The sequence below is a fragment of the Vanellus vanellus genome (genome assembly GCF_965231255.1).
Source record: "Vanellus vanellus genome assembly, chromosome: Z".
Lineage (NCBI taxonomy): Eukaryota > Metazoa > Chordata > Aves > Charadriiformes > Charadriidae > Vanellus > Vanellus vanellus.
The window spans coordinates 76,061,761-76,075,491 of record NC_138908.1 but is presented as its reverse complement, the minus strand read 5'-3'; positions in this window follow the sequence as shown (position 1 = coordinate 76,075,491).

Below are 13,731 nucleotides of genomic sequence, written 5' to 3'. Positions count from 1 at the left end.
CACAAATCTAGAATCACTTGACTTGCTCCAGCTAGCTTTAGCAACAGTCTGAACAGCCTGCCGCAGATTAAGAAAATTCTTCACAGACAGATTTGCTGAAAACATAGTCCCCCCTAGAGGTTGAAAAGATGAAATGTTTTAGTATCATCTGTACTGCAAATGTATCCTGCCATTCAGATTTTCAAGTTCTTTCCTTGTTTTTCAAGAAATCTATTCTCTTTTTTTTTAATTATTTCAAGGAATCTATATTCTTCTGGAACACACCTAAGGGATCTCTTACTGTGACATGATGTATCTGGGTGTCTCTTTTTGTGTTTTGTGGTCTTACCTTTGTATACCCATGTTCTGTAAAAATGCAACGCAGCCTTTAGGTAAAAATACTTCAGCATGAAAACTCAAGATGAACAGATCTGATGCTAAAAAAATAAATGGAAAGGGGACGTATTTACCTGATCTTCTTTTCATTGACACCAACTTCTGTGTAGATATGTATACAAGAAATACAAGATGACAAAACTACCAACAGAAACCATGCGCATACCTACAATACACAGAGCAATAACACTTTGCAGAACTTGTTACTCTTGCTGCCTTAACAGCTTCCACTTCACAGCACAAAGTAAGGTGAAGGTGGGCAGGTGGATGTCATTTTTATTTTACGAATGGGGAGAGCAGAACTTGGGAAGGCAAACTGTGATGTTGCAGAGTTCTAGCGTGATCTCAAGATGCTTGTCTTCACTACCGCTGCTAAAATCATGGCTCAATGGTCCTCAGCAGTCACACGGTGCTACACCTACCCATCCTTTCCCACCAATACTGAAAGGGGAGCTGAGATGCTCCCATGAGAGATGTGCTGTTCAAGACTGACCTGCCCCACCAGTTCATTGCAGAGTCTGCATATGTTCCCAGGGAGTGTTTCAAAAGCACTTTCTCTTCCAAAACATACACGTTATGGGGCTAAAACCCAACCCAACCCTATATGCATTTAGCCCTATGGGGCTAAAACCCAACCCAACCCTATATGCATTTATATAACCCAAAGTAACCCAATCAGTACTTGCTGCGTTACCTCACATCCACAGGGTAATACTGAACGTGAGGTAACAGTGTGAAAGACAACAAATCAGGAAATCTTTGCAGAGACACAACATTCAAGGCAAAATGCAGGAGAGCTGCCATGGCTTACAGAAAAATCCTGCTCTCAGACTGGTCTTAGGAGGCACCAGTCTGGCGTAAGAAGAACTATGCCAGATATGCATGCTAGGGACATACCTTGATTTATCAAAATTAGATTACTGACAACTGGTATGAGTTAGAGCAACTTCAGGAGGGCGCAAATTAATACCTTGGGACTGATACAGTATAAATCACAGTCAGCAAGCGTGTCTTGTAACAGTCTTATTTCTGCACCCCATATAGTTATATCAAAGGAATTGGATCCATACTTTCATTTCCATCAGAAGACTTTGGAGACTCCCTGAAGCACTGCCCTTCACTGCATGCAGAAACAACATTAACGACCTTAAACTAGAGATGTCTTACTAGCTGTTCCACGGTACACTTTCAGCCATCTCATTTCTTCTCCCCTTCCTTTTCAGGTCAATCCATCTGGCATTATAGCAGGGATAAATCAGCTCTGACATATTTTATGTAAGAAAAAGCTGAAGATAGGCAATAGATTTGCTTGTGAAGTTGTGAGAATAACCTTATTTTATAGTAGCAGCCCATCAAGACGGCATGTCAGAATTACAGTCCATGTTTCCTTTCCAATTAATGCCCTAGTCTGTGTGAACAATAAACTGTCCACCTTAGTAATGAATGTGTCTAAATAGATGATACATTGCCAAGGAAATATAGGTCTCATTCAGATTCATGTTAATTTTGAAATAGGGAGAAATAGTTTTTCATTTCTATGAGGCCACTAAAATTGTCACAAATTGTATATAGCATTTTTCAGTTCCTAATAACTCATCTCCCATCTCAGGAAGGTTATCCTCAGATAACTGCAGGAAGAAACACTGCCAGTTCTATGAGGCACAGGCAAAATCATCTTTTGCAGTGTTTTGAAAGAAGAACAGTGTGCTCAAGATTATACTTCTATTGGAAGATAATTTCTCTTCACTAGTCTTACTACTTCCAAATTGAAGTATTTTCTTTAAGGAATATTACAAAGCATGTTTTTCTTTCCCTTCCTATGACTAACTAGTATTAATGAAAAAATAATTACCTGTACTTCTGCAGTCAAGGCATGTCTGCAGCGGCAACAGTAACTGTGCCACACCTATGCTTTTCATTTCCAAAATGAAAGAAAGCTAAAAAGACACGACTACGGAAAAGGTCCATACTTTTCAACAAACACGGCAATAAGATAGCTATTGTGGTGTTGTTAGCTCTACCTACTCTAGCCTGCTTGATATTGCCCTCTGTAAAATGGCATTACATACAGCCATTATATATAAACTAACATTGTTTTCTGTTGCGTATCATTTTAGTCAAAGATTAACAGTTTGGGTTCAAGTTTTCAAGATGTGTGCCTACCATGGCAGTTTTTTGTGGTTCTTACTCTAACTGCAGCTGGAAAAGTTTGGCCATTCCTCAACAGATTAAGGAAATATTCATTGCCTTACATCTGTAAAAAAGTCTGGCAACTTCTTTTTGGCTTCAGCCCTTCAATTTGAGGGGAGGTGGGGGGGAGGAAGGAAGCCTGTGTGTGAGGGACAGGCACATGAAAATGTGTTTGTGTTTAACCAGGTGTGAATTCTAAGGTTAGAAAGTCTGATGTTCCTACAAGCACTCCTACAAACAGCAAAAGGTTCACAGTGTAAATCCAAGATTTCACCTCCCCTACGTGCACACCATCCCCCTGCAACTTGCTTATCAGGTTGTACCTGCACTGCCCATCCCCAGCAGCTGAGCTTTATCCCCACCCCAACCCTGAACCCAACCGGTGACCCAACGGCACATACACAGCACCACAGGGATGAATACGCTTGCTCAGAGGACAGGACTTTGAGGCATCTCAGCTGCTGTGGACTGCTGGATGACGGTACCAGACGTAACACTGGGGAGCCTCATTTTGTTTTCCTCGTAAGGTCCAGGGGAAAGCTGGAGTGATTCTTCTGCCTCCTCCTGAGACATCTCAGCACTGGCAATTCTCCAGGGACAGCTGGGTACAGCGATTCTTACCTGTGTCCTACCACAGATTTCCCAAAGCATTTTGCATGCTTCACAGAGAGCAAACACCCCGGGAAACTGGAACCAACCCTTACATTTTATATTCAGTTTGGGCAATGTTCAGTTTGGACCAATTTTTTGAAAGGTCCTGATTAATAATAAGAAAGTATTCTGTATTTGCATGGTATTTTAATTACAAAACTCTATTAGGGAGAACTTAGTCTTCTTTTTACGTACATATGTGTATCTACTGCACTCAATCTTAATCCAGCATCTGCAAAGTGTAGCCTCTGAAATTATACTGGCAGCAAGCACCAGAACAAGTAAAGGTGTAAGAGTTCAAAGGCCAACCAGGAATCGTGGACTCCTTTGTTAACATGGCCTTATTATAAAGAACCAGCTGAGCATCAGTTTCCAGCATTGGCTTTGAAGGTAATTAGCTGCCAATAAAAGCCAAGAACACAAAAGAGGAAATTTGAAATGACTGATCAGGCTGAACATAACCCAGGTCACAAGTGGAAATAAGAGGTTTAGGCCTCAAGGGCAATGGAGTGTGGCATTACTCATAAAACCACAAATGAAAAAGTGCACTGATTGTACAGCGTGGTTATTGATGTGGTGCAGGTGTCATTTCTGTACCACACACAAACAAGAGCCAGTGCTTTTGTGGGTTTATTGCAAATCTGTGAGTAATACAATGCTCTACTGTGAAAGCTGTTTTGTGGTGGTGTTGAAAACAGTTAAGAGGGGCTGTAAAATAGAGACATTAATTTTGAGCCAGTCCCAGGTAATGGTCAATCAAGTTTAAGTTTTTTCTTTATTTATATGTGAATTACTTGTAAAACTCTAAGTGTAATTGAAGTATAAGTTCAACCACCAACAAAGTTCAGGATTTTGATTTGCTTTATCTCTTGAAAATATTTAGTGTGGTACTGTCATTGGAAAGCTATGCCTGATCAAATGATTTGTCATCAACTGAACTTCAAGAAAAAAGGAACAGAACTCCCAAAAAGGACAAAACAGTCGAGTTCCACCTTTTTGCAGCAAGATTAGAATTACAAAAAATCCTGAAGAATGTGGATTTTTCCCTTGAAAGTCTTTGCAAAAGAAGGGCCCTGCTATGGGCCCACATATTATTGCATTATACTTTGGATGAAACCTTGTCTAGCTCCTATTGCTAGGTGAAAAAGTATGTCTGGTTTATCTTTTGCTCTAAAAATCCCTAAACAACAGTAAAAGGCAGTGCACAGCAGGACTTACATTGTCATTCTGTAAAAAAAAAAACATACCAATATCCTGAACAACTGGAAGCAGGTGTCTCCAGTAAAGAAATTGTATCTCCACAGAAATGAGAGGCCAGTTCACCAGGTTATGCTGACTCAATTTGGGCTCTACACAGTTACTCCTCGGAAGTGTTGGGTTTTCACAGAGTGAAAGTTTAATCTTTCCTTTCTCTTCCATAACAGGTAAAGATTAAACTTCTTGTCATGGCTGTTCAAAGAGGAATAATGCTTCTTGTCCGCTGCCTGCCACCCCAGACAACATACAGCATGGGCAAAATGCAGCTTTATACACAGCAAATGTTATTTACACTAGTCATTAGTCTATTACAGCACATGCATGGTTCCCTGAAGCCTATGGAAGGACATACTGATCATTAGTTGACAACAAAACCTTCAAGACAACTTTTATTTCTAAATTTTTAAATTTCAATTTAAACAAAGTATCCCCACACATCTTTTGTTTTTCCGAGTACTTTCAGAGAAGAGAGAAATATTTAGAAAGTGATTATTACATTTTTTTTAAAGTGTAACCTCATAAAGTACCCTTGACTCATATTGCCTCTCTCCAAAATGCACCTTCCTCTTCTGCCTAGGCTACACTGGAAAAGATTCACTTTCTTTAGGCAATCAATTTCTATATTTATAGGTAATATCTGGGTTTAGGTAATATCTGGGGTATAGAACAGGCCCTTTGTGCTAACTGAACTAAATTACTAGTAGCACAACTCAGTGAAACATTTGCATTCCACTTCTCACCCATGCTGGCATCCTGGAGAACTGAAGCTATGCAGATGAGACTGTTCTTGTGCTACTTTGAGCCATGGTATGAGACTCAGACTGATTCACAAGGTACCAAGATCTAGGCCCAACAGGTCACCGTGTAGTTGTGCACTGTATGGTCAGAGCCCCATTTGATGGATGAAAATTGTTTGCATAATCTCCACAGAGCCTTCAGAACCTAATTCAGAAATTTGCCCAAGATTTAGATATTCTTGCTACCCATGCATCAAAGCATGCAATAAAATAGCTTCTACTGTAAGAAGTAGATTTTCCTTCTAAAACAACAGGTAGTGGCTTAAAATATTTAATTAAAAATAAAAATCTGTCCTTCAGGAGTTCTGTCATTTTCAGTTTATTAAAGCCCTAATGCAATAAAAAATGAATGTATGGATTTGGTGGAATACACATTTGTGATTTGTCATCACATCAGTGGAATGGGAACAAATGAGATTTCCAACAGAGAAGGACAAAGGCTCCAGGAACAGATGGGTGGATGGAGGAAGACACAGCAGAGTAATGAAAACAGCACAGAGGAAAAAGCAGGATAGCAGTAGCCAACAAAGTGTTATATACACCAAAGCAAGTCAAAAGAGGACATCTTACACTTAATGAAGAACCGGCCATTTCATACATTACTTAATGTTACTTTGACTGAGGTGGGTAAGAAGTCAACACACAAAATGGACAGAGGTTCACGGGTTCTAGTTCCTGCTGGAAGGCAGGAACTCAGCAGTGCAGAACAGATCGCAAGCTGCCAGAAGCAGAGAAAGAGGACGTGGAGGTGTCCTTGTCCTCTCCGCAAAGACAGAGAGACCTTTTGGAAGTGTGGCTTCATTTGCACACTGACAACAGAGACCTCCAGGAACTGACGTCTTCTTTGTGTGCAGCTTACCATGTATTTCCTAAGAGCCTACTTGTTCTTTCCTTTCGTTGTGTATTTTGCTTTTGCTGACAGCATAAGTGCTTTTATCACACACACACACACACACACACACACGAAATTACAGCTTGAAAATGTTTAACTCATTCTCTTGTATGTGCACTTGCAGACTAAGGTTAAAAGGACAGAAACATTCCTTATATTTGTAAAAAAGCCCACCTCTTCCATGTCTTTTGCTGCCAAAGCAGACAGAAAGAGCAAATATATGCAATTGTGGAAATGTTAGCAGGAATTAGACCTCTTTCTGAAGAAGTAAGCAGTTTTACACTTTTCTTCTCCTCTTAACATTCTCCCTGCAGTTTTCATATAAGAAAACAAGGACAGAAAATAACAGGTTTTAATTCCTTCTTTTCTTCAACTTTAGTAGTTACACCATTCTTCTTTAATACCAGACAGATCTTTTTAGGAAGATGAGTTTGGCCAACTTTGTTTTCTCAAAGGCAGTCGGGAGCTGGTCCAATGTTGGACAGAGCAGAGCAAGATCCCAACGTAATTCATAGCTGGAGTGAGACTGTTCTGGTTTTAGCATACAACTGTTCTTTCCAAAATCAATTGGACTGCTGTGACTCAAAAAAAAAAAAAAAACACGCAAAAAAAAAAATGGCTTGAGGTCACATCCATTCTGGCAGCAGCTGATCTGAAGGAAGAGAGAGGCTTTGGGACTGACCTCCAGCCGCTAGCTGGCTGTCTGGGTCCTGCTGCCAGACCTGACTGCCCTTCCAGATACGCCAGGACAGCTGCATGTGTAATTGCTACTTACCCCTGTTCTGCCAGTATGGTTTGAGGGTAAAAGGTGTTTCTGCTAAACAAGGCGATTTAACAGAACTGGGCTAGGGAGAGCTCCACATGAAGAAATGCCCAGACTGGAGGGGGTGATAATTTCTCATGTAGTGGAGAAAACAGCTCCAGGTGAGCTGCAGTAACAAATTTCCTATTGCAAAGCAGCTGCACCCAAGATGGTCTATTGGGCTCAGGTGATCTAGAGGATAAAATAAACATATATGTAGACAATATATTTTTTTAACATTTTTCCTTCTCTTGTGGTTTACCCTTGGTGCCAAAATTAAACAGTACTGTTGTTTAAAGGGATGATCGACCCTATGATGTTTGTGAAAGGAAAGCTTTATGTATAGAGCCTCACAGCACAGGCTGTGTAAGTATGTGCTATGTGTGATGAATGATGCAGTGGTTTCCAGGTATGGGAGAATCACGTGAAGACAGAGCCAGAATTATGACAAACAAGTGGGGAGACATCAAAGAGACATGAGAGCAATAAGGAGTGCAGCTAGCCATGACAGTAATCAATTTATTGAAACAAAAAGGTCTGTATTAGGATGGGCTGCACTAGTTTACTGAACACTTGCGTGATTAGATGAAACTGGCGTAAATGTTTGAAAAAAATACATGTCGCAAGCAGCTATCAGTCAGCCTGTGTTAAATCAGAAGGACATTTCAAGCTGATTTGGTTCTTGTCCAAAAAGTCATTAGGTGTATGAAGGAGGAAAGCGTCCATGTTAAAAATCTGTGAATGTGTCAAGATGAAAGAAGACTGACAAATACTTTAACATTTTGATGATCATAACAAACTGGAGAGGTAGTCTGAAGTCATACAATCAACTTAATAATATCCAGTGCTTTGCCCTTCAGCAAAGTGTACAGAGAAGCAGAATACAGTACAGAATAGTGCAGCATAAAAGGTTTTGCTTGTCCCAAACAAGCCACGAACCAAAGGTGAGTGAGCAACACGATGCTGTTATACCAGCAGAAGTGCCTTATGTCAGATCTGAGCAATAGTCCTCTATACTCTGCAGGAGTACTCTGTTTGCTTTGAGAGAAACACAGACAAACTGGAGAGTTCAGAAGCAAAGAACAAAAGTCTGGAAGCATGTTCCCCTAAGACAGGTTCAAAAGTTAAGTTTGCTTAGTCTGGAAAAGAGAAGACTGAAAAGAGATGTTGTTGTCCCTCCATATGGAGCAGATGTTTTAAAGATAGCGATCAGTTGTTTTTTCTGTTCCATGTTATTGCCAAGATGTCCCATCCCATTCTTCCAGGTAAACTGTGAATAAATAAAACTTTGTATCTCCCCCCAGAATATCTTTTTCCTCGATCAGCATCTAAAAATGGAGTCCCCTAGGAATCCATCTTTGGGCAGCTACTGCTAAGGAGAGTTTTCTGTCTTCTATCCCTGTAGTTATAAAACCTTGAAATGATTTACAGTTTAGTATTATTTTTAGTAAGAGTCCAAATACTCCCAAGTGAAAAGGACACAAAGAAAAAAGACTTTATATAACTTGTCACAAGCGGTTTGACAAAATTCACAGTTAAGATGTCCTTGTTTTCATCAGGTTGCATATGTTTCTTTATCTGAAGCAATGTTATTGGATTGTGTCCATGAAACATCATTAAAAAGGGATGTTAACGAGAAGATCACCAGAACATTTGAGTCACAGCTAAAAAGAGAAACCGAGAACATACTTTGCAAATAAAATAAACTTCACTGGAACTGTGTGAAATTAAACCATAACTCCAATGAAAAATACAGTCAAAGTAAACAAAACCCTAGAATGCAACATCTGCTTTCCCTGTGTCATCTGTCATTTCCTGTGAAAATTGAAACTAATGCAAGAATTTTTGATCCTTTGGTATTTGGAGACCATTTCCAGTGCTATGGGGTATGATGGAGATTGACTGGAATAAGAAATTGAATTTGGAAAATTGATGGTTATGGACTGTACCAAACAAATGTCTCAGAAATGCATTTCTTGCTTCTAATCGCATCATGTAAGAAATTCCTCCATGTGCCACAACATGCCATGGTGTGGAGGACTCAGCTCACAAAGAGGAAGGAACAGTTTGGTCTCCGTAACATGCAAATCACTATTTTTTTCTGGTAGGACTATAGGAGGGATGTCTGATCGGGCTAATTATTTTTTGTACTAATTATTTTTTAAATTTCATAAATTATGAAATTTAACTTTTCATTGTATAGGTATAATGTAAGAATATCTGTGGTCTGCTCTTACAGTCACAGAGAATACAAAGGGAAAAAATATCAGTGATATCTGTAGGGGAAAAAAGCTCTTCAGAAATGGGAATTCCATTATTACAAAAATATCTGAAATAAACCACACTCAAATTCTGAAAGGTGCACTAGAATGTTCCCATTTGAATCAGGATTTCAGTTATTTTCACAGGTATTTTAATTTAATGTCAACTTTCTTTATTTTTTTATTTAACTTGACATGTTGTTAAATTTCTGAATCTACATTTCTAAGCTTGCTATACGGGACTTCTAAGAAGTCTACTGCTTTGTTGTATCAGACCAGATGAAATTAATACAGCAGAAAATGGCACAAAAAGATTTCAATTCTCAAAGCTGAGATTCACGTATTTGCATGATTTTGGAATGGGAGCTGATAGATCTTTGATCCACGTGGGCTTGTGAGAATCCATTAGGCCTTGAATTCAAATGATATATTTTGAAATGTGGATGCAAATGGGTGGCTTTCCTACAATTTGGTTTTCAGTTGAGAGTTTGCAAAGTTAGGAAATACTCTACAGTGAATAGAGTTGATTTAGTGTACCCCAAATATAGACAAACCCAGACACTTTACAGAAAGCCCAGTGCTGTATCACAAGTTAGATGGGTTTCCCTGGAGCAGCTGGTGCAAGTAAATAGTGTAGAGGTCTTACAGGCTGTGAAATATTTTTCTTAAAATGCTATCTCTTTCCCCTTCCCCAGTTCCTTGTATGTTAATTTATTTTGTTTCTCATTATTTTTACTCTCTTCTCCTTTTAAAAATTCTGATTAGCTTTTATTTTTATTTTCCTTTCTTAAATTTTGATTCATTCTTAAAATTTTTGATTTTCATTTTTATTTCATTTCGATTTCATTTTTATGTTTAGTTTTCCTAAACGAATATAAGCCATTAACATTACAATTCCAATCAAACTTTCCAACCAGATTTTTTCCAACTAATTTCAAATGAAGCAGCAACATCCATTCATTCACTTGGTGATAATCATTAAAGCACACTGAAATCAACTCACACTGGCTTAGAGTCCGGTTATGTTCAGTCACACATTTTTAATTATACTGCTTAAGCGCGAAGCCAGTAAAACAGTCATTTAGTTTTGTATTTTATGCCATAAATCCCGTTATCTAAAGCCAAGAGCTGCGAGACCGGCATCCTGCAGAGTCAGTTTCTCATTAGCACAACGTGTTTCGCTGCTGCCATCTTCTGGCAAAGGGACAGTTCTCCTGCAGTTCTCCCGACTGCTTTTGAAATATTGAATCCTTTTTTCTCTTTAACAGTATCAGTATAGGGTTTTGTTCATTTGGGGGTTAGATAATTTTTCTGTAAGTTTTGAAACGTGCTGTCTCTTAGGCAATTGCAATTTGTCCACACAAAAAGATCTCAGAATTTATTGCATATTGAAAAATTAGTATTTAAAAACAAGTGTCCTTTGTATTACTAAACATTGTGTTGCTACACAACATCTTACATATATTATTAAATGTAGCTCTTTAAGAAATGTTTTTGCCAATATTTATGCTGCTTGAAGTTTACTTTTAGACAGCAAATAAATTATTCAGGTCTAGACCTGATTCTGTCTTTAAGTTCACACTTACGACACCTTCCCATTTTAATATTTAAAAAAATATAAAATTATTTGCACTATACATCTTACATTTGTGGTCAAATAATGCGGTGGTGTTCTCTCAACCACCCTTCAACCCTACATAGCCCGTATTGGAAAGCTATACAAAACTGCCAATTTTTCCTGAAATTTTTTCTTATAGCACTTAAGTCTGTGGAGTCTGAGGTGCTCTGATGCTCATCTAAGTCCATTTTAGCTGAATGTAGCACTCTAAAATCCTAGATCATCACTGCAGATGAAGAGGAAAAAGGCTGTTACAGGAGGCAGAAGTGCCGTGTGCTCTGCAGGCAGCAGAGGTCCAAGCGAAGCCGTAGCCCTGACCACTGATTCAGACTCTTCAAAGTAAGGATGCTACGCCAGGATTTGCTGAAAACATGAAATCTTGTATAAACACCTTTCTTAAACTAGGCTACTGTACAAGTTCACCAAACACACCAAGCATTTTGGGACAGACTGCTCTGGGAGCCCAGAGCCACCATGAGAACACGCTGAGAGGAAGTAATCTTCCTAAATTAAAACATGACTTAGTATCGTATAAAAACAACAGCAGGCAGAGAAGCAGAGGAAGGTTACAAAGCAAAAAGCTGTGCCTGAGTATCACATCCTTTTCTTAGAGATGTTAGTGGCCTCCAACCCCCCGACTCTGAGTCTCCCCTCAGGACAGGGCTAAGCAAAGCACTCCCATGGCCCAGGTCTGACAGAATCTACTCAGAACCTCTTCCACTTTTTTTTTTTTCCCTTCCCCTGGGGAATCAGACATTGGTCAATCCGATTTTTGTTTTATTTTATTTTTGTCTCCTTTGCAAACAGTACTCCCATTGGTTGATCGCTCCTTGACTGAATCGCTGCCTCACGGTGCTTGTCTTATAGTTAAAATTTTAGCCAGTTTTGTTAGCATTAAAGTTAGTTAGGGTTGTTAACCACTGGCATTAGCTGAACTTTTGATATATGAGCATTTCGTTGTGTACTTGGCCAGATGGTTGGCTTTGGGGGTGTTTCTTTACAAGTGTCAGGCATGATTAGTTGAGGAACTTCTAAGATGTTCTCACTGATAATGAGGATTCTATCTTTTTAATCCACAGTGAAAGAACTCCTGATCAGAGAAAGCTAGTATTTTTATCATTCTTGAAGTGAAACATCCTGGAGCATACAAGCATACGGACCTTGAAAATGCTACTAGCCTACATGTTTTGAGAAGTTCAGCCAACTTGGCAGAAAAGTGAAAAATTCTGAGTGTCCTAAGCCGAACAACCTTCATTACAGTACTAGAAATCACGCCCATAGGTCAAGAAGACCCTGGCCCAGGTGAAGACCTTTCCCCTGATAGCTATAACCTGATTGTGCTATCATATGTAAATTACTAACCGATCAAATAGAAATAGGAGGTACTAATATGATAATGTTATTGTAGAATGTGTATACAAACCGCGTGGATAGTCCTGTTTGGTGTGCGTGATTTGTGGAAATATTCCACCTTGCACCCTGGCCAGAACAAAGCAATGTCTCCTCTCTAAGCATAGTTTCTGTGTTTTGGGAGAATCAAGCTTTGACCTTTTTACAGGTAACAAAAGGACAAAGGATTTGCAGCAGAGCATCTCTGTGGGAAGTATATAAAGCTGTTTACAAGTTCCTGAAGCAGCATCTGGAACAAACAGGGAGACTTCCAAGCTACATTTTAGCCACTGTGCCAACAACATAACACACCATTTTACTTTATGCCTAAACAAGAAAACAGAGTAGGCTATTTCATCAGCCAAAATTACTTCTGTTTTCATTGCACTGAAGCTCTGTTTTGAACATCCCTAAAGAAAAAGAGCAGCATGTCTGTTCTCCTGGGAAATTTATGGTTCATGGTAGATGTGCTGCTCTGGTACATCGAAGCCAAACTGAGAGCCTTCAAACTGTTCATCCTCTTTTCCATCAACAGGTTACCATTCCCTCAGCTTTGCCAGCATAACTTCATGTTCAGCGCTCCCTAACTCACTCAAGGAGATACAGTTTTGCATAATACTTTAAATGGTAGACATAGGGAGGAACTATGAATGCAGTCATGGTGGCGGATCTGTAATCACTGATTGGTGATCTCTTAATTCATTTTTGATACAAACAGATGTCACAGCCTCTAACTAGTAGATGGGCTTGTAGAGTTCTTATTTTCTTCCTCTGATCCTTTGATTCTGCTCATTGTAGGACACTCTGCTGCCTCCAAATTACTTCCTGCTACCTGATTTCAAATGATGAAATTTTATTAATGCCAAGAAATTACATAGTAAATGTAACTGATTTGTTCAATGCAGAAGATTCTTCATGAAGCTACAACTTTTTTTTTCTTCTTTTTCCTAAGGCTGCTAGCAATTCGATTGAAACCACGGTGGCAGAGCATAAGTTGCACAAGATGTTTGCTGACTACCCTGGAGGACATTTTGTCCAACCAGCCCCACTCAAGCAGAGTCACCTAGAGCCAAAACAGAACACAGCAGTATCCAACATACATAAATGGTACCTTATATAGTACATCCAAATGTAACATGGAGCTGCAAATCACCAGAGAAACACATAAAAGTGTATTACAAAAACTTATAAAAATAACCCAAAGTGTGAGTGTATCCCCCTAAAGTGAGCAGGCAGAAACCAACAGCATAAACATCATACTCCTCCCAGAGGACTCCAGACACTGACAACTCACCATGACATTCCCTCCTCTCACCACTGCCTAAGATTGAAACCACCAACCTAAGGACCCAGAGCAGCAACAGAAGGGTGATCCTACCACCAGGAAAAGGGGTAGAAAGTAAGTGCATGCATAAAGAATTTTAATCTTTCTTTTTGTGTAACAATTAGAGCTGACTAATAATGATTAAATCTTAGTGATTTCAGTTACATTAGCAATA